This window comes from Balaenoptera physalus (genome assembly GCF_965194825.1).
Source record: "Balaenoptera physalus genome assembly, chromosome: 19".
NCBI lineage: Eukaryota > Metazoa > Chordata > Mammalia > Artiodactyla > Balaenopteridae > Balaenoptera > Balaenoptera physalus.
Genome location: NC_138900.1, coordinates 51,522,735 through 51,544,534, shown reverse-complemented (window position 1 = coordinate 51,544,534; position 21,800 = coordinate 51,522,735). Strand labels below are relative to the sequence as shown.

Sequence of the window (21,800 nt, the reverse complement as noted above, 5' to 3'; positions counted from 1 at the left end):
AAGTGAGCACAACCAGGAATGGGTTGTTGAAGAACAACTCTCTTCTTCACCAAGGAAGTGTCTAGCCCAAAGTTGTGCCTGGGCCCGGCAAATAACGAGGTGCCCTTCCATCCCCGTGGCCTAGACATGAACCCTATTGTGCAAACAAGGGAGGCTGTGAACACACACTTTTCAGACAAAAGTAATACAGCCATAAGTTTGCTGGCTTGTTTCAGCAGTGACCAGCTTCTGGGGATATTGAGTACCCTACCTTAAAATGTACAAAAGGCCTAAGCCAGATGGGATGGAATTCACAGACGGTACTGGCAGCCAAATGATTAAACAGAAGCATCCACAGCTTCCAACTCAAGAACTGCACCAGTGCATGTCTGACCAGTGCAGTGATAAAAAATCTTGTGTAATGTCCTGAAAGGGGATGAGCTAAAAAGGGCTAATGATCATTGGATCTTTAACGTACATCAGATGAGGAATGTACATCTTTGAATTAGATCCCTAAGTGTGAAAACTGTGACAACTTCTGGAAAGTTTGTTAGTCTCTAACTGGCTCTGAAAGCACATTATCTTTCTGTCTCACTCTGTTGCTACTTTTTGAAAGAAGTCCATCACCCCAAACATGACAGCAAGACACTAAACTTTGAAAAATGCCTTTCCATATTTTTTTCCCATAAACCATTAGTTTAAAAGTTAGAGATTAAAAAATGGAAACATTTCCCTAGCTTTATACTAATGTGGCATTTACACATTCTTCCATACCATTTGAATGCACTCACCAGGCTGGCATCCATTCTAAGCACAGTGTAAAGTCTAGAAAGGCATTTTATTCTTTCCAGGTGTGCTTGACTAGCTTATTTATGGTCTGACTTCCTTTCATAGTGTGAGAAACCTTAGCCTTCTGCCAGCTGCAAAGGATTGTTAAGAAGAAGCATTTTTAAGCTAAAAAATATATAGCAACAATTTTCCTCTCCTCCCTCTCTCTCTCTGCCACACTTCATGCACCTTCTTGCATTGGTTAGTCCGTGACATGTCTAAATAGGCATTTAACTGTACTCACCATCAAAGAAGCTGCCCCATGCAGGCAACAGTATATTAACTTAATGAATACCAGAAAGGATAAGAAGGAGGGTACAGAGCTGTTAACTCAGCCCAAGTTATCCTTCCTGAGAACACTCATCACATTCGCTGGTAACACACACATACACACAGCATCATGCACTTTTCTCCCCTTCTTTAGTTCCAGAAAAGCTGGGGGTCATTACAATGACATACAGCTGAAAAGTACACCTGATTTACAAAGAAGCCATACAGTATGCTTGTTTTATGCACACAGTCACATAAACTAAGCTTAAATGTTTTCTCATTCATGATTAACATCTGAAGGTCCCTGGCAGTATTTCCTTGTGTGACTACTTAAGTAGTCCCAATTAAAGACCACTATTTGCCTCTTTAGTGGCCATATTACAACCCAAATATGTAGATATAAAAAGATAAAATAATTTTGAAAGATAAATTTTCAACACCATAAAAGAAAATGAAATGTATTCTAATTTAAACAATTTTTCATACAGGTACAGAACTAGATAAATAATTTGGGCTTAAATAACTGGTTCTACCCACTTAAAAAATGTACTCAATTAGGACAACTTTGTAAATGTTTCTGAAATGACAGGGGTTTTAAAAAATTATTTGAGAGTGTCATTTATAACAATTATGACGTTGAGAAGAAGAAAGAGTGTGAATGGTGGCAAAGATGAGACATAATTGACCATTAGCAATAAGAAGGTTGACAGGACTTGAACATTTTTAAATAAAAAATTACTAAATCCAAACAACTTGGATCCCAGGAAAATTTGAGTGCTTAACTAGTAAGATCACAGAATACCTATGTTTCTTGGAAAAGAAAATTCATTTTTATCGAGAAGGTGTGGTTCAAAAAATTACCACATAATTTAGAGATCCACGGGAATCTTTGGCATTTCAAAACTTGAGTGGAGCCTTTGGAAAAAGCTCATCACAGCTCCTTTCAATCTCTGAGGAAGCTGGCACTCTGCGATGGAGTTGTTAAACAGCCTGGCCATGCCAAAATGCATCATAGCACTGCCCCAGGGAGGCTGCTAGCTGCCTGACCCTAGCAACTCGGAGCGGGACTGGAACAAAAGGCTAGCATCCATTTCAAAAAGAACCCCAGGAAGCATCTGCGGGAGGATGAAGAGTGTGGAGGTGGAGGCTGGAAGACAGTGGGAGTGAGGAAAGCACTCGCTAAGGAAGGCAGAGAGAGCTGGAAGGAAGGCAGGCTGAGCCAGCAGGTTTACTGGCAGAAGTCGCACACACGATTGCTAGGCAATGGTCAATTTCCAGACAATAACAGCACAATAACTGCAAAGCTGTAAAGATGAGAGATCATGAAGAATGCATCTTCACACACAGAGAAATGACAAAGAGAGGAAAAGGAAGAGGGAAGGAGGGAGGAAAGTAAGGGAAAGGACAGGAGGAAGGAAGAGAAGGATGAAAAAGAATAGGGAAGTCGGGGGGAGGAGAACCACTTTAAGAAAGTGAGGTTTATCAACATGAATTACCAGGTATCTTTGTGTTTACAGACTGTGGAGTCTATCTAGGCTGGCTAATGGCATGCTATTCCTTTTCTTGTGCTGTCTAGAAATATTACTGATTGTTAATAGCATTAAAATCTTTTATCACTTTATTTATTTTATTAATCTCATTCAGATTTAACATTACTAGCACACGACTGTAAAGAGCAGTAATAATGCCATCGAGGTTGGTATCAATGATGCTGAAGGGTATTATGTAAAACGCAGCCAATGAGCAACGAGATGACAGGTTCTTACAAACCTTTACATTAGATTAAGGAAAAGCCTTGCACAGATTCACCAAACTGTGATCTTAATATGATATAGCATCCTCTGTCCTTTGATGTCCCTCTAGAATTACTTGTCATCCTCCAACATTTAAAAACCAAATCTCAACATCCAAGAATTGTAAAAAGAGTTAATGTATATTTAAATAATGCATAAACTTTAACTCTTTCCTTCTGCTTCTGTGTTTCTCTCAAAGCCATTCTTTCAAATAAAACTTTGATATGTCAAATACTTTTTAAAAAATAATAATGCTATAGGCCAATGAAAAAATGGGGTTATAGTTTTAGATAATATTTTTAATTATTCACTCAAATAACTTATAGTTACTTAAGTTCACACAATTAAGAACTTGAACTGTCTTGCATGGGCTAGAATCCTTCCAGGGTACCTTCAATCCCTAGCAAGACAAATTGAGGTGAGCCGTTTCAGTGCAACAATTACCCAGAAAAGGTCTTCTGCTTCATCCTGTCAGACTTGTGGAATTTTATACATTTTTATTCATATATGAGATTTGTGAGTAAAAGCCATTCTGATCAACCCCATGGGCTCTATCCAATAGGATGCATCATACAACATGCACAACTGCCCCCCTCCCGTCAACGTGGGGAGTCAAGGTAATTATAATATGATAAATGAATTAGATCATGGGAATTAGAAGATCCGTAAGGTTGAAAACAATTATCTTGACATTAAAAACCTCAACTGTAGTGAACTTTTGTTAAAACACAAAGTTTATAGAAATTAAATTTGGAGACAAAAGGGGATCTCACCTAACGAAGGATCTTCTGTAACAGTAATAGATAAATCTTGCAAAGACAACACTCAAGAAGGATTTAAAGGAGTCCAATTAAGTTGGACTAAATATCAGAAAAACCACTAGTAAAGAATATAGGGTTTTTTTTCTTATATGATGAATCTGTATATAAACTTACCAACTACAATACAGACTCATTAATTGGATTATTTTACGGCTTGTCTCAGCACTGACTTTTGGAACTTATGTTAAATTTAGATATGACTTCTAAGGAGAAAGAGAAAAAACTCATCTGGCAATTTAAAGCTGTTTCAGGTGACATTTTTTTTTTTATTAAGTTGAACACTGTCATCTTCCAACATATTTCTGAAGTACCTTTATTTTTAGGGGTTTGTCCTAAACAATACAATTTTCTTGAGAAAATAGCCGCTTAGTCTAGGCTTATCTTTATGTAACTGCTGTCTCAATCAACAAATATTTATGAGTATGTACTGGAGTAACTGTAACTTAACATTTCTAGGCAGCGGGTAAGTAACCAAGTGATATGATAAGCTTTTATTTTATTAAACTTCACCAGACTGCTGATGAATTTTTGTCCCATAGGAAGTCGAGTCTCAACCTAAGTAAGAGTCATTGATCTCCGTGACATCACACCAGGCAAGAGGCAAAACTGAAATCTGAACCCCCAGGCTTCAACTGCAAACCTTCACATCCTACAGGATAATGCAACAAAGCCTAATCCAGGGCTCCAGCTCTTGCTAACTCACAACCAAGTTGTAAAAATAAATACTACGTAAGATGTAAATTGTAAAAATGAAATTTTTCATTTTTAAATTTCAATGTAAAAATAAATACTACGTAAGATGTAAGTTGTAAAAATGAAAACTACGTAAGATGTAAATCACACTTTAAGGCATAAAAAGATGTCAAAGCACTTTGCATCCACTTTGAAACCAAACACCACCACCTCACTAGAAACAATGCCATTACCAGTAAATCTATTTTACTTAAAGGAAAAGGTTAAATAAGCTGGTGAATGCCAACAAGTGTTCTTTGGCTAATGTAGGGAGGTGCTCTTGGCAATCTCCTGGCCTCTGAGATTTTGCTAATTGTTTTTCCAAGAAGAAACTTAAGTCTCTTTCAAGCACTATCTTGAGTAAATGTTGCCATGGAAAAGCCTTGGTATTCCACTTTCTATAGTGGTTGCACAGCTACTGTAAAGAGTGCAGAGAGGAATTTTTGTAAGCAGCTGCCAACCACACCCTAACCCCAGGCAGCTGTCTTGCGTTATGAATTACTGGTCACGATAAGAAGTGTGGATGACGAGTTATAAAACATCCCCATTCCAGACAATGCAAAGTAAGTCTTCCTGATTATGGGAGGAGGTAGATGGAAGACACAAGAAATCAGATATAGAGCCATTCTTGCCATGTTGGAATATAAATGACAGGGATTCAGACACACATTCTCACTTAAATGTCACTCTTCAATAGACTGGCTAACAAAATGCTCCTGTTCAGCACATAATGGCATACACACATTCCAACTGCAAAGGCCTCAGAGGGAGCAGTCATTTAGGGCTCATCCTTCCATACATGTTCTAAGTGATTTGGCCAAGTGGCCAGGAAGCACAGGAGTGAAGAAAGGACAGACTTTCCAGTCACTCTGAAAGAACCTGTCAAATCACCAATGCTACCAGCATCTTTCATTCACTGGTGCCTAATTGAAGGGAAAGATAGATAGGAGGCAGCCTCTTACAGGACTGCAATGATGATGTAAGAAATAAAGCAGAATTCTTCACTGGAATTCAGGAAGGTTTCTGGGTAAAACAGTTTCAGAGCCCAGAATTCCTACTCATATCTTAGGGCAGAATTTACCCAAGGCTGAAGTGCTACGTTGGCTTGGTGCATTTGGGCCAGATGAGTTACGGTCCTGACCACTTGATTTTCAGGGAATCAGGAAAAGAGTTCAAGCTATAAAATACCTTTCTGCTCATTTTTCACTGCTGTGGCTTCAGAGATTACCAAAGTCTGTAAGGGCACAGAATATAAAATGTTTCCCACTGCAGACCTGGAAGACTGGGCCCTTGAGTCGTGAGTGGTCCATCATCAGAAACCCTTCTCCCTTTGTTACATCTGCTGGGCCTTCCACTAAAGAAATGAATTAGATAGACTGGGGGAAGGGGAGGAGGCGAGTGGGGAGTGGGGGATGGAAGGAAGGCTGGTGCAAGAATATATTTTCTATGTCTGGATAAGGGAACAGGATTCTAGGTAATTGCCTGGTTTTCTCATTGTTCTCGGCTGCCATTCCGAGATTCATAGAGGGGCTGAAGGGATCTCTCTTTCTCCTTTCCCTTCTAATTCTTCACTCACTACCTCCCCACCAACCCTCCAAGTCACCCCTCCCCCCTCTTAATCCTTTTCCCTCCCCTCTCATGGTGCTTATTCCATCCTAGAGGGAAAAAAAAAAGTAATTTGTCTGTTTTATTTATGATGCAATGAAGGTATGCTGCACGCGTCAGGATAGCCTGACACTGGTCAAACTATCTGACAGCCGAGAAGAACTGCCTTCATACTCCAATGAGTGTATATTTTAACCATTTGTCCACCACAGCACACCACCGAGGTTCTGTCACACCACCAAGGTTTTGTCAGGATTCACAGCACTGGGTTTGTTTGTTTGTTTGTTTTTGACATCTATTTTGTTACATCCCAGTTAACCTTGGAACACGAAGTGTTTTCACAGAATCTTTTGTCTTACATATATACCCTAAAATATGCGGAGATACTGTTCGTCATATGGCAAAATTCAAAACTGTCTGAATATTCCCATGAAAGACCTCTGATGATGGTCTTAGAACTTCATTAAATTTAGTGATCTAGAACAGTTATGCCACAAGTCCCAAATCATGATACGCTATTTAGTGATCAGATACAGAAAGTGGAATTAGCACAAATGAAATCAAAATTTCAAGCTACTTCTCCTCAGAATTAAAAATAAAAGCACAGGTCAAAAAGCTAGAGTAGTCCTGTCAAGAATAACATCTAGGTAAAAATCCCTCAAGAATATAAAGATTTTTTTTTTTCCTAGAAAGAACCACAGTTAGTAGGTATTTAGTTCATCGTCCAAGTTTGAATCAGTGTTTTCTCTAATATTTGCAAATTAGGGCTTTTAAGAATTTGACAGGAGCAAACTGAATGGCCAAAGGGACCATTTTATTGCATTTACTCCTTTTCAATTTCTGCTGCATTGTACCCTCTGGGTTCCGTGATCTACCTGCCAAATGCACACTCACTTGTGTACATACTGAAGTAGACTCTCCCCTTACTTTCAACAACAAATCCCTAATTCCAGAGGGCCTGCCTCACATCCACTCTCTCTCTATCCCCTGTTGCTTTGCCACCAGCAATTTAATTCTCCTTTTCAGACATAAAAGGACACACTGGGTTTTCACAATTATACTTTTGATTTCCTCATAAAAAACAATGCTCAGAATTAGGCCCTGGACAATCTGTTCTTGTCCTGCAAAGGCCTGTGGGGCAAGATTTCCAGAAGAACCAATGAGATTTCTGCTGACTGAAAATATTTTTATTTTAATAAACTACAAAAGAAAAATGCTAAAAAACAAAACAAAACAAAACACTCACAACAGGTTCAGAAATGTAATGTAATGCACACAGCATGAAACAGAAACAAAGATCCAGCAGACAGGGAGTGTGATGAATGGTCCTAACCACATCGTATTTATTTATTTTTTTTAAATCTGCATTTGCCTTTCATCTGCAAATGAAAGGAATGGGGAGAAAGTGACTATGCATTCCAAGGAATTTCTTTTGGTATAATAAGAGCAAACGCAAATATTATAAACAGAAGCAGAATTAAGAGTCTACAGCAACAAAGATACAGAATGGCTGAAAAATCAGGGTTCCCACTGTGGGTTTTTTTTGCACTCGGCTGTGGAAGGTGGCAAGAAAATGCTGTACAATGCCGACTCAAGACAAGGGTAACCACAGCGCTGAATGCTTCTGTTTTTCAAATCAAATGTGAAAGTGAGTTAAATTGAGTTTTCTTGAGGTGACAGGAAAAAATATATATTTTGGTATACTTTTAAGTATACATTGAAATTATGAAAATTTCTAAGACAATACTTTAAAAAAAATCAAGGCATTAAGATCACTTAATAGTAAATACATACACAAGTCGAAATATTATTTAAAATTTTCAAGCCATGTAAAAACCACCCACTCTTTTCTCTGTAAGCATTGTTCCCAAGGTTTTAGGAAGAACAAGACAAATTCAACTGTGTGGATTACGTGGTGTGCACAATGCACTTGACAGACTGTAAAAGTTAACATGTTTTGGCAAGGGTACTAATTTACAAATAGCTGATTAGATGTACCTCACTAGCCATGGAAGAATGTAGGCATATTTTTGTACATAACACTATTATGCATTTTATATATACATCTACATATGTCTGTGTGTGTGTGTGTGTGTTTATGTGAGTGAAGAGAAAAAGAGAAAGCATCACTCTCTTAAGCTGTATCAATATTGGTGACACAAAATGCACACAAATTTCACAGGTTCAACGTTTTCCATTTTTTTTTAGTGAAAAATAACCAATCTAACATTGTAACTCTACAAATATCTGGAAGTCTTAATAGTACTTTGTACATTTCATAATCATTTAATTTTTAATATTAAAGAGTTTTACGTAGTGTTCATTTAAAACAAATGGGCATAACATAACTTTTGAAGATGTGGTTAGAAGTTATAAGCAATGCCCAACTGTTTCTGCACTGGTTGAAATACCCCTCAAAGATGAGCTAGTTTGATGTATGCAAACGTTTTATACTTGTTGTATAGTTCTGGAAAAGAAAAATTATGTGTGGTTGGCCTTGGCAACTGTGATAGGATAGAACAATGTCAATATAATAAACTATTTGATCACAATAAACTTGCTAAAATAAAATTCTTTCTAAATGGTTGAAGCTAACAACCACAATTTTATGTGCAATATCAGTATGATGTAGAATGGGCCACTTGATTAAAATAAACTTGCAAAAATAAAATTCATGGTGTCAAAATAAACACCCGGATGACAACCTAGGCAGTTCTGAATCTCCCTGTGTTTTAAATTTGAAAGGTTTATAATTTATATTTTCAAAATAGTTCAGAATGGGCTAACAAGAGAAATCACATCATTCTATGGAACCTGATTAAATTTCACACTGGAAACTGAGAAGACTCCTCATGACCTTCCCTTACAGTAGTTGTCCTGCCATTTTGCTGCTTTTGCTCCACCTGGCTCGACCGCAGCTGTCATAAATCGCAGACTACAAAGCTGCGTGCTTTGAGAGCCAGCTTCAAAAATTTAAGTTTCAAAAATTAAACCACTTACAGTCCCTCCTCTTCATTTAGAGATAATATATTTTGTGCTGGCGTTATCTTGCTATGTAATAATTGCACATTAATAAAAACATATGTGGTGAGAAGCGAATAAATAAACTGCACTTCACAAAAGCATCTCGACACGAAATCACATTTTCAAACTGCTTTAGAAAAGGAACTGAGAAAATCCTCCTGGCAAGTAAATAGGCAGGCAAGCAGCAAAAGAGATATTCTCAAAGGTATTTCCAAACTTGCATTCGTGACGTGAAAATCCGTGTTAGCTGCAGATTCCTGTAATATTCCCAAGATATAAGTTCCTGAGCATTTTTCCTATACTAGTTATTGTGTTTTTAAGGAGCCTTTTATACAATTCTTTCTTTATGATTTCAATAAACAAAAACCATATAATGTTTTTTTCAGTGTTTATGAATTTCTACACAAGGAAGGTGGCTTATTTTGCCCACTGAAGATGATCTATGGAAATGATCATGTGCAGCTTGATCATTTTTCACACACCCTTAAACTAAGGCTCCACAATATCTCTAGGCACTTTTCTCCTGGTCAGCAGAAAGTATTCCCCTCTACCTTGAAAGTCCAGAAAATCTACAATTAAACTGTTTTGGAATTCTGTTGTCTTGTATTTATCTGTGCATCAGTTACACGCTTATCAGCGCCTCTTCTCGAAAGGTTCCAATTCTCCTCTGGAAGAGCTGCCTCTATTTAATCCATTCCTCTCTCAGACAGAGACATACATCAAACAGGAGAGAAATATTACAGAAAGAAATACCTATTTTCTCACACTTTTCAGATTAAATATCTCCAGCTGCAGATAGAAACCTCTTTAAATTGAAATTAATTTCTGTATTTAAAAAAAATATCAGGTGGTATGTTTTACTTTCTCTGCCTTTGCAATACAATTTGTAGGCCCTCGAATTCTTAACACAAATATATTTTTAATCTACAATCCAGCCTGAGGTTTCTCTTATTCTCCTGATTACTGTTTCCCCCTCCATGTGGGACCTTATTTGTTATCTCTCTTGCTCAATGCTTATTCAAAAATGCCTTCAAACTGAAAAAAGAAAAAAAAATGGTCAGCCAAACAATACATAAAAGGGCAAGAGGAAAACACTCTCATAGAGCTATACACAATCTACACTTTCCTAATATAGAAGACTTTTTTCCCATAGTCTTATCCAAAAACAAAAAGAATTATTTACATTCACAGCTTAAGAAAATAATTTTACATACTTGTTCTCTATGCTCAAATGCTGCCGGGGTTGTGTGTATTTTGTAGAGGCAGACTGCCCTCTGCAGGGGAAAGCAGCTTTTTAACAGCCCCCTTTCAAACAATCTCAAAAAAAAAAAAAAGAAAAGAAAGAAAAGGAAAAAAACAGGACAGCTGTATTGCAGAAAATATAAACAAATAGTTTCTTAAATGGATTTGCTTGTATGCAATTAAACTGAATTTATTCACCCTGAAATGTACTTGTTCACACTCTACTTTTTTTTTTTTTTTTTTTAAGTTGCCTATCCCCTATTTCCAGTCAGGAAAAATAGGAAAAGGGCAACATTTTTGTCACAAGCTGCACAGTGATATTAAACTGAACACAGAATTGTTCCAGCCTCATTTCTTCCCCAAATTAGAGTAGGCTTTAAAAAACATTTTTTTAATAGTTATTCAAATGCCATGTAACCATTGTACAGCAGGGCTCTGAATTTGTCAAGAAATCTCTCTAGCTTTCTGCTCTGGGCTTGGGGCAGTGGAGTGAAAGCATTCTTTGATGCTTAGAAAATTGCATTGTGGTTCTATTATTTTCACTTTAATATTTTGGAAAATGAGATGAGGTGATATCGATTTCACCCCATTGTATGTATTTCAGATAATAAATGAATAAAAACGCTAATCAAGAGAAATTTTGATGATTGAGTCATAATTACCTAAAACTTAAATGTTGTGGTAGAAATTAGTGACAGTTAAGAGCTAGTGAGTCCTTCATTTCATTAAGGCTTTCATTCTTTCTTGGGTCTATCTGTCTTGCACCAAATACCCTAAAACCTGTTTCAGCAATTAAAGGAGAAGGGAGGTCTGTATTTTTAAGGAATGGTCTTTTAGGGTTTTGGGTTTTGTTTTTTTTTTTTAAGGTTGTCACAGAGTGGATTCTGTAAACAGAAAGTGTGTGAAAAGGTGTCACAATTTAGTGGCATTTTCCAATTAAATCTTCAGGGTTAATTCCTTACACTTAAAAAGACACTTCTGACTTCTGCTTTCATTGTTTTGCCCCCTTTACACCACAGAGCTTCTTCCAAGCCCACAAGAGCTGACTTCCTTCCTCCAGTCTCTAAACGCGACCAGCAGGGGGGCTGATGAAGTGCTCATTTTTCACATCAGTCTTATAAAATTGCTTTCCCCATTAATTGTATCCATGGAAACAATACATTTGGCTGGTAAGGGACTCCTGAATCAAATTTAATGGGATTCTCAAAAAATTTGCAGGCTAGGGGGAGATGCAATGATCAGCCATCCTAGCAATCCAAGTTTTAGCCCAGTTCAGGATTAATTTCTCGTTTTCAAAAACTGAATTGAACTGAATCCAAATTAAGCTTAAGTCATAAAAATGTAATTTCACTATCTGAAAAAGAATTTTACAGGGGAGGGCAAATAGAATTTTTTTTTCAGAAGTACTGTGTAATTTCTAATATACCTCCTAGCAAAAAACAATCATCAGTACTTGCCTGAATGGCAGTTCTTAATACCCAGGTTCTAATAATGTAAGCATGACTTGATCTGGATAACTGATCAGATCTTCTAAGCAATGCCCAGGCACTTGCATTATCCTTCAACCATCCCTACAATCTCCTCCCCTCTCTGTCCTAAGTAGGCATTCTACAAAGTCACATCATTCCCTCTCTCTGGCTTTTTTATTCTTACCTCTCCCTCAGTGCTTATAACCCTTGGGGCAATCTTGGTTTTAATTTTTTTTCCTTAGCAGGTAAAGTGTCTGTATTATAGAATCTTAAGCCAGGCCTGTATATACCCATATTTAATTTGGAAAATGTGTGGGTATATACCGCTCATTATGGAATTAGTTAACAGCTGCAAGTCTGCCACTGTGGGAAGCCAATTTGTTGTTTTTTTAATGTGTCATTTCTTTACATTAAAAAAAAATTCCATTCAAACCCCTTGGATGCTTCTCTTAGAATTAGACTGATATGATCTAGATGAAGAAAGATATGACTTTAAATCGAATAACAACATATGAATTTCAAATTATCTGTGACTTTTTTCTAAGCCCCAAATCATTTCTGCTTCTGGGTAAATAGGTTAAAATTTTTAAATATGTAAGAATCCAGACTTAACATTTCCCCTTATACATATTATCCTTCCCCTGAAACAAAATGATGTTCCCACTCTATCAAGTCTTTCCACATGTGTGAGCTTTAAAAAGCTTTGTTAATGCAAAATCAAGAGGAGAAATCAGGTCTGTATTCCTCTGGCCAGAACCCAAGGTCAGCCTGTGAGAAAATAAATGGGTGCTGGTTCTTAAGTGGAGTGCATTCCCGACAAGGTTCTCCATCCCTTGCTCTTTAGGGAAGGGTCAGACACAAATGAAACTCAGGAAATGTAAATCCAGCAAGAATCAGGGCTACAAAAAGCCCTGGAAGGTAGAATCCCCAAGGAAATGAGACTCACGATATAGTGTCTGAAAGCCAATTCTCTTAAAAAGCATGATGCCCTGGTTCTGTTATCCACTTCATTTGATAAATCTAACTTAGCTTTTGCTTCTACTGTCATCTAAATTCTAAAATTCTTAATTCTCAGAATTTTCTGAGGCATCAACAATCATCCAACTGCAACCAAACAGATACAACTTCTCTAGTATAAACAGGAACAATGACAAATTTATCTAAAGCAAAAATAAAACAAGAGCCTTGAAAATGTTTGTGCCTTTGGCCCAGTACTTTCTTTTTTTCAGGAATTTATGCTAAACAAATAAATCTTTGCACAGTTGATACATTATATGAAAAATATCATAGCATTTTGTAATGCATAATTTATAAAAGCAGATTAGAAACTTTATGTCTAAGAATAGACAATGCATAAAATAAACCATGGTACTTTCATAAGATTGAATAGTTCACATAGCAATTAAAATTAGGCTTATGAAAACTTTTTAATAGAGTGAAGAAATGCCCACTTATGTTAGGGAAAATAAGCAGGACGTAGACATCATTTACATAACTAATATATACAGAGAAGAAAGACTGAAAGGAAATGCAAAAGCTTCACAGTGATTATTTTCTTCGTAATTTTCTATACTTCCTAAATTTCTACGAGTATCTTTTTATCTCATACATAAAGAAAACAACAAAAGTTACCATAAATGGATCTACATACATATACTTTAAGAGAAGCTTCAATGAAATCTACCCCTAATTTGGTCCTCTTTAAACTGAACAGATAGAATAGGCGAGAAATGTTTGCTGGGATGTAATAGAATTCATTCCATAGATGTTCCATGCAGTGGGCACTGTGCTATATGGATGAGGAATATTGCCTTGGAAAGCTCTCAGTTGGTGTAAGGAAGGGTAACCATGTAAAAATAAAACTGTGCACCTAAATTCACCATAAATGAGACACAAGCCCTGCCTTCGAGCAGCTCAAGGGAGACGAAGTTCATCAAATTATTGCTACATGGTGTGAGAAGAATTGTAAAAAATAATTTTTAAAAAGCAGTGGTCTTCAAATTCAAGCTATGCCGGGGCACTTCAAGGGTTACAAAAACTGTGCTATTTTAATTTCTTCATTTAAACAGCACTTATTTCTAAAGTGGTATTTAAATACAGGCACACACAAGAATATTATATACCAATATTATAATATTCATATCTGAAATTTTCACTACATTACGTTATGCAACCAGGATAACTTGCTCCTCTGTGAACTGTGAATAAAGTATTTCTAACCATCCTTACTCAAGAGATTACAAAAACAAGCTTCTTAAGCAAACAAACAAAATCCTAAAACTTGCAACTACTTATAGATGTGAATGAGAATTCTCTCAACATGGGAATCTAAAACAAACAAGTCACTTGCTCAAGGTGACCTCAAGCTGTAATTGTCCCCCATACTCTCCAATTATAAATTCGAATTTATAAAATCAACTTAATCTAATTTATTACAACTGCTTTTTCAGCAGGGGAGGTGCTGTTGATCATTTAGAAATCATTTGGAAACAAAAAGAGTTTCGATGCTTGAAAAAAGTTTCAAAGTGAGTGATAAGCTATGGTCACGGCACAGTGAAGAAACAAAGGAAGCAATAAATGCAAGCTATCTTAACACATTTGAAAAGTGGAAATTTTTACTTTTCATAATATTTAGCCAAAACTAATTTTCATTGTGTATTTTTCCCTAATTTTCATGACAAAGGAATTGAATAGGAAATACATGGATCACTACTGTGCAATATCAATAGTTCTCTTGGTTTTAGGTCATTCAAAAATCAACTGGAAGAACCTACTTTTAAGTTAGAAAAGAAAGGTTAGAAAGAGACATTGTGATATGGAAATGCAAATATCCAGTTATTCTGGTAACTGTCCAAAGGCAACAAATAGGAAAACAGCCCAAGTCACCCAGAACATCACCTGCATCCCTGCATGAGACACTTGAGTAGATTACAGGGATTGTCCTGAGGTGACAAGAGTCCCAAGGGGCACCTTGCCTCCTGCATCAGTTAGGAAGATTTTGGCTTCAGGTAATAGAAAAACATAACTCAAACCATCTGGGCATTTATTATCACAACATTAAGTAGCAGAGCAGCCTCCAGGTTTCCTCTCTCCTTCTTAGCTTCACCTTCCTATGTACTGACTTCATCCTAAGACGGATGGCAAGATGACTGCAACAGTTCCAAGTACAATATCCAGAACCAACAATAGCCAGTGAAAGGACCATCTTTTCCTCATTATATGGGTGAATAAACCTTTTCAAGAAAGCCCCAAGCAAAATTTTCCTCCTGCCAAAATTGTATTACATGCCTATGCCTAAACCAGTCATTGGCAAGGGAACACTCTATGACTGACTTAGATTAGCTGGAACCCTATAGCAGGAGATGGGCCTAGCTTCTTCTGAAGCACATAGCCATGTATAAGAATGGTGGAAAACCAGACCAATGAAGTTTCTATCGGGAAGGAGGAAGTTGTGATGACTGTTAGGGTGTGGCTGCTGTAAAGAAGCTAAAGAACAGGCTTGACACTGTTGTTCTGGCTGGTGACATGGTAACAAACCATTTGGACTAGGAGTGAGCCATGTTGAGAGGCAACTCGCTCATTCAAGAAAATGCTTATTGAGGTAATTATACACACAAAATTATTAACTGGGTCAACTATTCCTCCTATAACCATGTGTTCATTGTTGCTTAAACCTTTTTCTTATCATTTTAAGAGTTGTAAATTATTAGGTAGATATGGCCCCTCCTCAAGCTGGATTAGGTAGATCCTTCTGAGATCTCACAGCAGCCTCCTGTTACCTGAAGTATATTACTTACTTATGGCTGCCTTTTTATTAGAATTCCATATAGTTCTATTTATCTTCATTAAGAGTTCACCTATATTCTTCTGAAGAACAGAAACCATGTCTTATTCATTTCTTATCCCTCCCTATTAGTTACAATACTCAACATAATGTCTTAAATGTCTGTTGTATGAACTCAGTGAACAGAGATTTGACATTTACAATGGTATAAAGTTCTAATCCATTGTATTTCTATCTTCCTCTCACAATTTTACCCTGTTCCTTTTTTCCTTAATGTTCAGAATTTTTGTGATACATCCGTGTACTTCCCATCACTAATATTTTATCAGTCTTTCAAATTATTAAGATTCTATCCTGTTATACAACAATTCTTTCACCTCTAAGAAGGTAGTCCTGGCAGAGATGCTCACAAAGATACATATATAAAGATATTCACAGAAAAATCAATTATAATTGCAAAAAAAATCAGAAACTTAAGATGCAACAACAGGGATTGCCTAGATAAGTAATACGTCCATTCTGTGGAAAATAACTACTAAAGAATCATGGTTTAGAAGATTAATAATGGCATAAGTTTCATGATAAACTCTTAGAGGTACAAAAGCAATTAACAAAACATATATATATATATATATATACATATGTATATGTATACATATATACACACACATATATAATATGCCCAAGTTTATTTAAAAAAATAAAAAGTAAAAATTGGAGGCCTTTCCAGCAAAGATAGCAAATGGATCTGAGGTGTGAAGTCTCTCCTCCCACTTCAAAGACATCTAGAAATTCTAAATAAAATTTGAAGAAATTTTTCAAAGTACACAGCTGGAGCTTAAGATAAGAAAAATACATTTCTAGGTCCCAGAAAAATAAGCCATGTGTCCCTCTGGAAGAAATGGATGTAGATTGTGGCAATGACACAAAAAGTCAAGATTCTGAGTCCTGAACTTCCTCCAAGAAGCAAGACCAGGGGGTGAACTAGAAGTAGAAAAAACTCCCAACAGTCTAAAGACAAGGTTTGCCTCAAGGTACAGCAGGAAGCAGAGTCAGTCATGACAATTTTGAATTCCCTGGCCTGCAAGGCATGCCAGCAGAGTGTAAAATTCTTTGAGCTATTAGCAAAGTCCAAACTAAAAAATTAGTATAAAAAGTGGTCCAAACCTGGGAAACCCATACATCCACTGTAAAGCACAAAACTGTCCCATAAGGGTGCTTCCACAATCCAGCATGTACCTATAAATATATAATTAGTACTGATGAACTCAGAAAGATTGCAAAGAATACAAAGCAATCCAATGCTATAAAAGTTTGCGAATGCAACAAAAGCTCATAATCAAATAACTTTGAATACTAAAGCAATTCAAAAAGAATTTTAAAATAAATGTTTATAGCCATTAAACAGATGAAAAAGATAATAGATTCCACATGGCAGGATCAAGGTACAGGCATACCTGAGAGATACTGCAGGTTCAGTTCTAGATCACCACCATAAAGCAAGTATCGCAATAAAGCGAATCACATGAATTTTCTGATTTCCAAGTGCATGTAACAGTTATATTTGAACTCCACTGTAGTCTATTAAGTGTGCAATAGCATTGTATCTAAAAAATCAATGTACATACCTTAATTTTAAAATACTTTATTGCTAAAAAAATGCTAACCATCATCTGAGCCTTCAGCGAGTTGCAGTAGTAACATCAAAGATAACTGTCACAGATCACCATAACAAATATAATATTAATGAAAGAGTTTGAAATATTGTAAGAATTACCAAAATGTGACAGAGACATGAAGTGAGCAAACACTGTTGGAAAAGTGGTGCCAGTACACTTGCTCAACAGAGCATTGCCACAAACTTTCAATTTGCAAAAAACAGGATCTGTGAAGTGCAAGAAAGTGAAGCACAATAAAACAAGGTATGCGTGTATTATTAAAAATGGAAAATCTGAAAAAAATTCTATCACTGGCAAACAAAACAATGCTACATTAAAGAGCACACAACACAAAGAGGAAGAGAAATTTACTAAATTGGAAGATAGGTCTAAAGAAGTCACCTATAATGTACCACAGGAAGTTAAATAATGGAAAATATGAAAGAGAAATTTAGACAGAAAATCCAGCATATGATAGTTATCTGTGAAAAAGACACTACAGTGAACAAAGAGATAATATTTTTAAAGTTTTCAGAAGTGAAGATATAAATATTCAGATTGAAAGAGCTCCTTAACTCTCCAGACTAAACAAAGATACAACACTGTAGTGAAACTACAGAACACCAAGAAAAAAGAGAAAAAAGTGTGAAAGCTGCAAGAGAGAAAAGATAAACTACCTTCAAAGGAACAATAATCAAACCAACAAGAATCCTATCAAAGGCAACAACAGATGCACAAAGACAGCAGTGACTTCAAAATACTAAGGGAAAATAACATAACCTACAATTTCATACCTAGCTAAACAATCACGTAAGAGTTCAAATAAAAGCAGACTGTCAAAGATATAAAAACTAAGAACTTGGGTGCTCCTGGTGGAGGCAGAGGAGCTGAGTGGGAACCATGGCCAGTACAGTCGTAGCAGTTGGACTGACCATTGCTGCTGCAGGATTTGCAGGCCATTATGCTTTGCAAGCCACGAAGCATATGGAGCCTCAAGTAAAACAAGTTTTTCAAAGTCTACCAAAATCTGCCTTCAGTGGTGGCTATTACACCTTCAGAGGTGGGTTTGAACCCAAAATGACAAAACAGGAAGCAGCATTAATACTAGGTGTAAGCCCTACTGCCAATAAGGGAAAGATAAGAGATGCTCATCGACCAATTATGCTTTTAAATCACCCAGACAAGGGAGGATCTCCTTATATAGCAGCCAAAATCAATGAAGCTAAAGATTTACTAGAAGGTCAAGCTAAAAAATGAAGTAAATGTATGATGAATTTTAAGTTCTTACTCATTTATATATATGAGTACCAGCTTTTTATAATAAAATGCCTCAAAGCTACACATTTTAAAAATTAGTATTAGCTAAATCAAAGCCTTGGTATAAATTTGAGGATTTAAAATCGGATTATAGAATATTTGTAGGTTAATACTCAATAATTATGGATAAATGTATGCCATCTGAAGTGTTGTTCATTACTCATTTGTCAAATAATTTGGTACCTATTTCAAGACAAAGTGAACAAGAGAGTCTCTCCCTGAAGGAATCCCCAATCTGATGGGAGACTGATAAACTGATAATTAAAATACAATGTGATAAATATGATGGAATTAGCACAGGTTGTTATAGTAGGGGCTCATCTCATTGGGACAGAAGGCTGTTCAAGGAACAGAGGACTCCCCCAGTCACTTAGAACCTTGAACTTAAAAATGAATTTAGCCACAACTTAACCTAAGAAATTGATCTAGGTATGTATTTATCATACATACATTCCTCTGCAATTTTTTGGAAGAGTTTGAGAAGGATGGGTATTAGCTCTTCTCTAAATGTTTGATAGACTTCACCTGTGAAGCCATCTGGTCCTGGACTTTTGTTTGTTGGAAGATTTTTAATCACACTTTCAATTTCATTACTTGTGATTGGTCTGTTCATATTTTCTATTTCTTCCTGGTTCAGTCTTGGAAGTTTATACCTTTCTAAGAATTTTTCCATTTCTTCCAGGTTGTCCATTTCATTGGCATAGAGTTGCTTGTAGTAGTCTTTTATGATGCTTTGTATTTCTGCAGTGTCCATTGTAACTTCTCCTTTCTCATTTCTAATTTTATTAATTTGCGTCCTCTCCCTCTTTTTCTTGATGAGTTTGGCTAAAGGTTTATCAATTTTGTTTATCTTCTCAAAGAACCAGCTTTTAATTTTATTGATCTTTGCTATTGTTTTCTTTGCTTTTATTTCATTTATTATTGATTTTTATGATTCCTTTCCTTCTACTAATTTTGGGTTTTGTTTGTTCTTCTTTCTCTAGTTCCTTTAGGTGTAAGGTTAGATTGTTTGAGATTTTTCTTGTTTCTTGAGGTAGGCTTGTATAGCTATAAACTTCCCCCTTAGAACTGCTTTTGCTGCATCCCATAGGTTTTGGATTGTCGTGTTTTCATTGTCATTTGTCTCCAGGTATTTTTTGATTTCCTCTTTGATTTCTTCAGTGATCTCTTGGTTATTTAGTAACGTATTGTTTAGCCTCCATGTGTTTGTGTTTTTTACATTGTTTTCCCTGTAATTGATTTCTAATCTCATAGCATCATGGTCAGAAAAGATGCTTGATATGATTTCGATTTTCTTAAATTTACCGAGGCTTGATTTGTGACCCAAGAGGTGATCTATCCTGGAGAATGTTCCATGTGCACTTGAGAAGAAAGTATAATCTGCTATTTTCAGATGGAATGTCCTATAAATATCAACCAAATCTATCTGGTCTATTGTGTCATTTAAAGCTTGTGTTTCCTTATTAATTTTCTGTCTGGATGATCTGTCCATTGGTGTGAGGTATTAAAGTCCCCCAGTATTACTGTGTTACTGTCCATTTCTGCTTTTACAGCTGTTAGCATTTGCCTTATGTATTGAGATGCTCCTATGTTGGGTGCATATATATTTATAATTGTTATATCTTCTTCTTGGATTGATCCCTTGATCATTATGTAGTGTCCTTCCTTGTCTCTTGTAATAGTCTTTATTTTAAAGTCTATTTTATCTGATATGAGTATTGCTACTCCAGCTTTCTTTTGATTTCCATTTGCATGGAATATCTTTTTCCATCCCCTCACTTTCAGTCTGTATGTGTCCCTAGGTCTGAAGTGGGTCTCTTGTAGATAGCATATAAATGGGTCCTATTTTTGTATCCATTCAGTGAGCCTGTGTCCTTTGGTTGGAGCATTTAATCCATTCACATTTAAGGTAATTATCGATATGTATGTTCCTATTACCATTTTCTTAATTGTCTTTTGTTTGTTTTTGTAGGCCCTTTTCTTCTCTTGTGTTTCCCACTTAGAGAAGTTCCCTGAGCATTTGTTGTAGAGCTGGTTTGGTGGCAGTGAATTCTCTTGGCTTCTGCTTGTCTGTAAAGCTATTGATTTCTCTGTCAAATCTGAATGAGATCCTTGCCAGGTAGAGTAATCTTGGTTGTAGGTTCTTCCCTTGCATCACTTTAAATATATTGTGCCACTCCCTTCTGGTTTGTAGAGTTTCTGCTGAGAAATCAGCTGTTAACCTTATGGGAGTTCCCTTGTATGCTATTTATCATTTTTCCCTTGCTGCTTTTAATAATTTTTCTTTGTCTTTAATTTTTGTCAGTTTGATTACTATGTGTCTCAGCATGTTTCTCCTTGGGTTTATCCTGTCTAGGACTCTCTGCGCTTCCTGGACTTGGATGGCTATTTCCTTTCCCATGTTAGGGAAGTTTTTGACTATAATCTCTTCAAATATTTTCTCACATCCTTTCTCTCTCTCTTCTCCTTCTGGGACCCCTATAATGTGAATGTTGGTCCCAGAGGTCTCTTAGGCTGTCTTCATTTGTTTTCATTCTTTTTTCTTTATTCTGTTCCACAGCAGTGAATTCCACCATTCTGTCTTCTAGGTCAGTTACCCGTTCTTCTGCCTCAGTTATTCTGCTACTGATTCCTTCTAGTGTATTTTTCATTCCAGTTATTGTATTGTTCATCTCTGTTTGTTTGTTCTTTAATTCTTCTAGGTGTTTGTTCTTTAATTCTTCTAGGTCTTTGTTAAACATTTCTTGCATCTTCTCGATCTTTGCCTCCATTGTTTTTCTGAGATCCTGGATCATCTTCACTATCATTATTCTGAATTCTTTTTCTGGAAGGTTGCCTATCTCCACTTCATTTAATTGTTTTTCTGGGGTTTTATCTTGTTCCTTCATCTGGCACATAGCCCTCTGCCTTTTCATTTTGTCTATCTTTCTGTGAATGTGGTTTTCGTTCCACAGGCTGCAGGATTGTAGTTCTTCTTGCTTCTGCTGTCTGCCCTCTGGTGGATGAGGCTATCTAAGAGGCTTGTGCAAGCTTCCTGATGGGAGGGACTGGTGGTGGGTAGAGCTGGGTGTTGCTCTGGTGGGCAGAGCTCAGTAAAATTTTAATCTGCTTGTCTGCTGATGGGTGGGTCTCAGTTCCCTCCCTGTTGGTTGTTTGGCCTGAGGCGACCCAGCACTGGAGGCTACAGGCTCCTTGGTGCGGCTAATGGCAGACTCCGGGAGGGCTCATACCAAGGAGTACTTCGCAGAACTTCTGCTACTAGTGTCCTTGTCCTCATG

The 21,800-nt window shown here is 36.6% G+C and overlaps 1 pseudogene across 1 annotated transcript in view; it reads left to right on the top strand.

Annotated features, from left to right (window-relative positions):
• LOC309648074 (mitochondrial import inner membrane translocase subunit TIM14 pseudogene) overlaps positions 1–21,800 on the top strand; it is a 44,775-nt pseudogene that overhangs the window by 10,939 nt on the left and 12,036 nt on the right. The window contains exon 1 of the transcript in view: positions 1–21,800. This exon is cut by the window's left edge and continues 10,939 nt beyond it; it is cut by the window's right edge and continues 12,036 nt beyond it. The product of the transcript in view is annotated as a mitochondrial import inner membrane translocase subunit TIM14 pseudogene (transcript).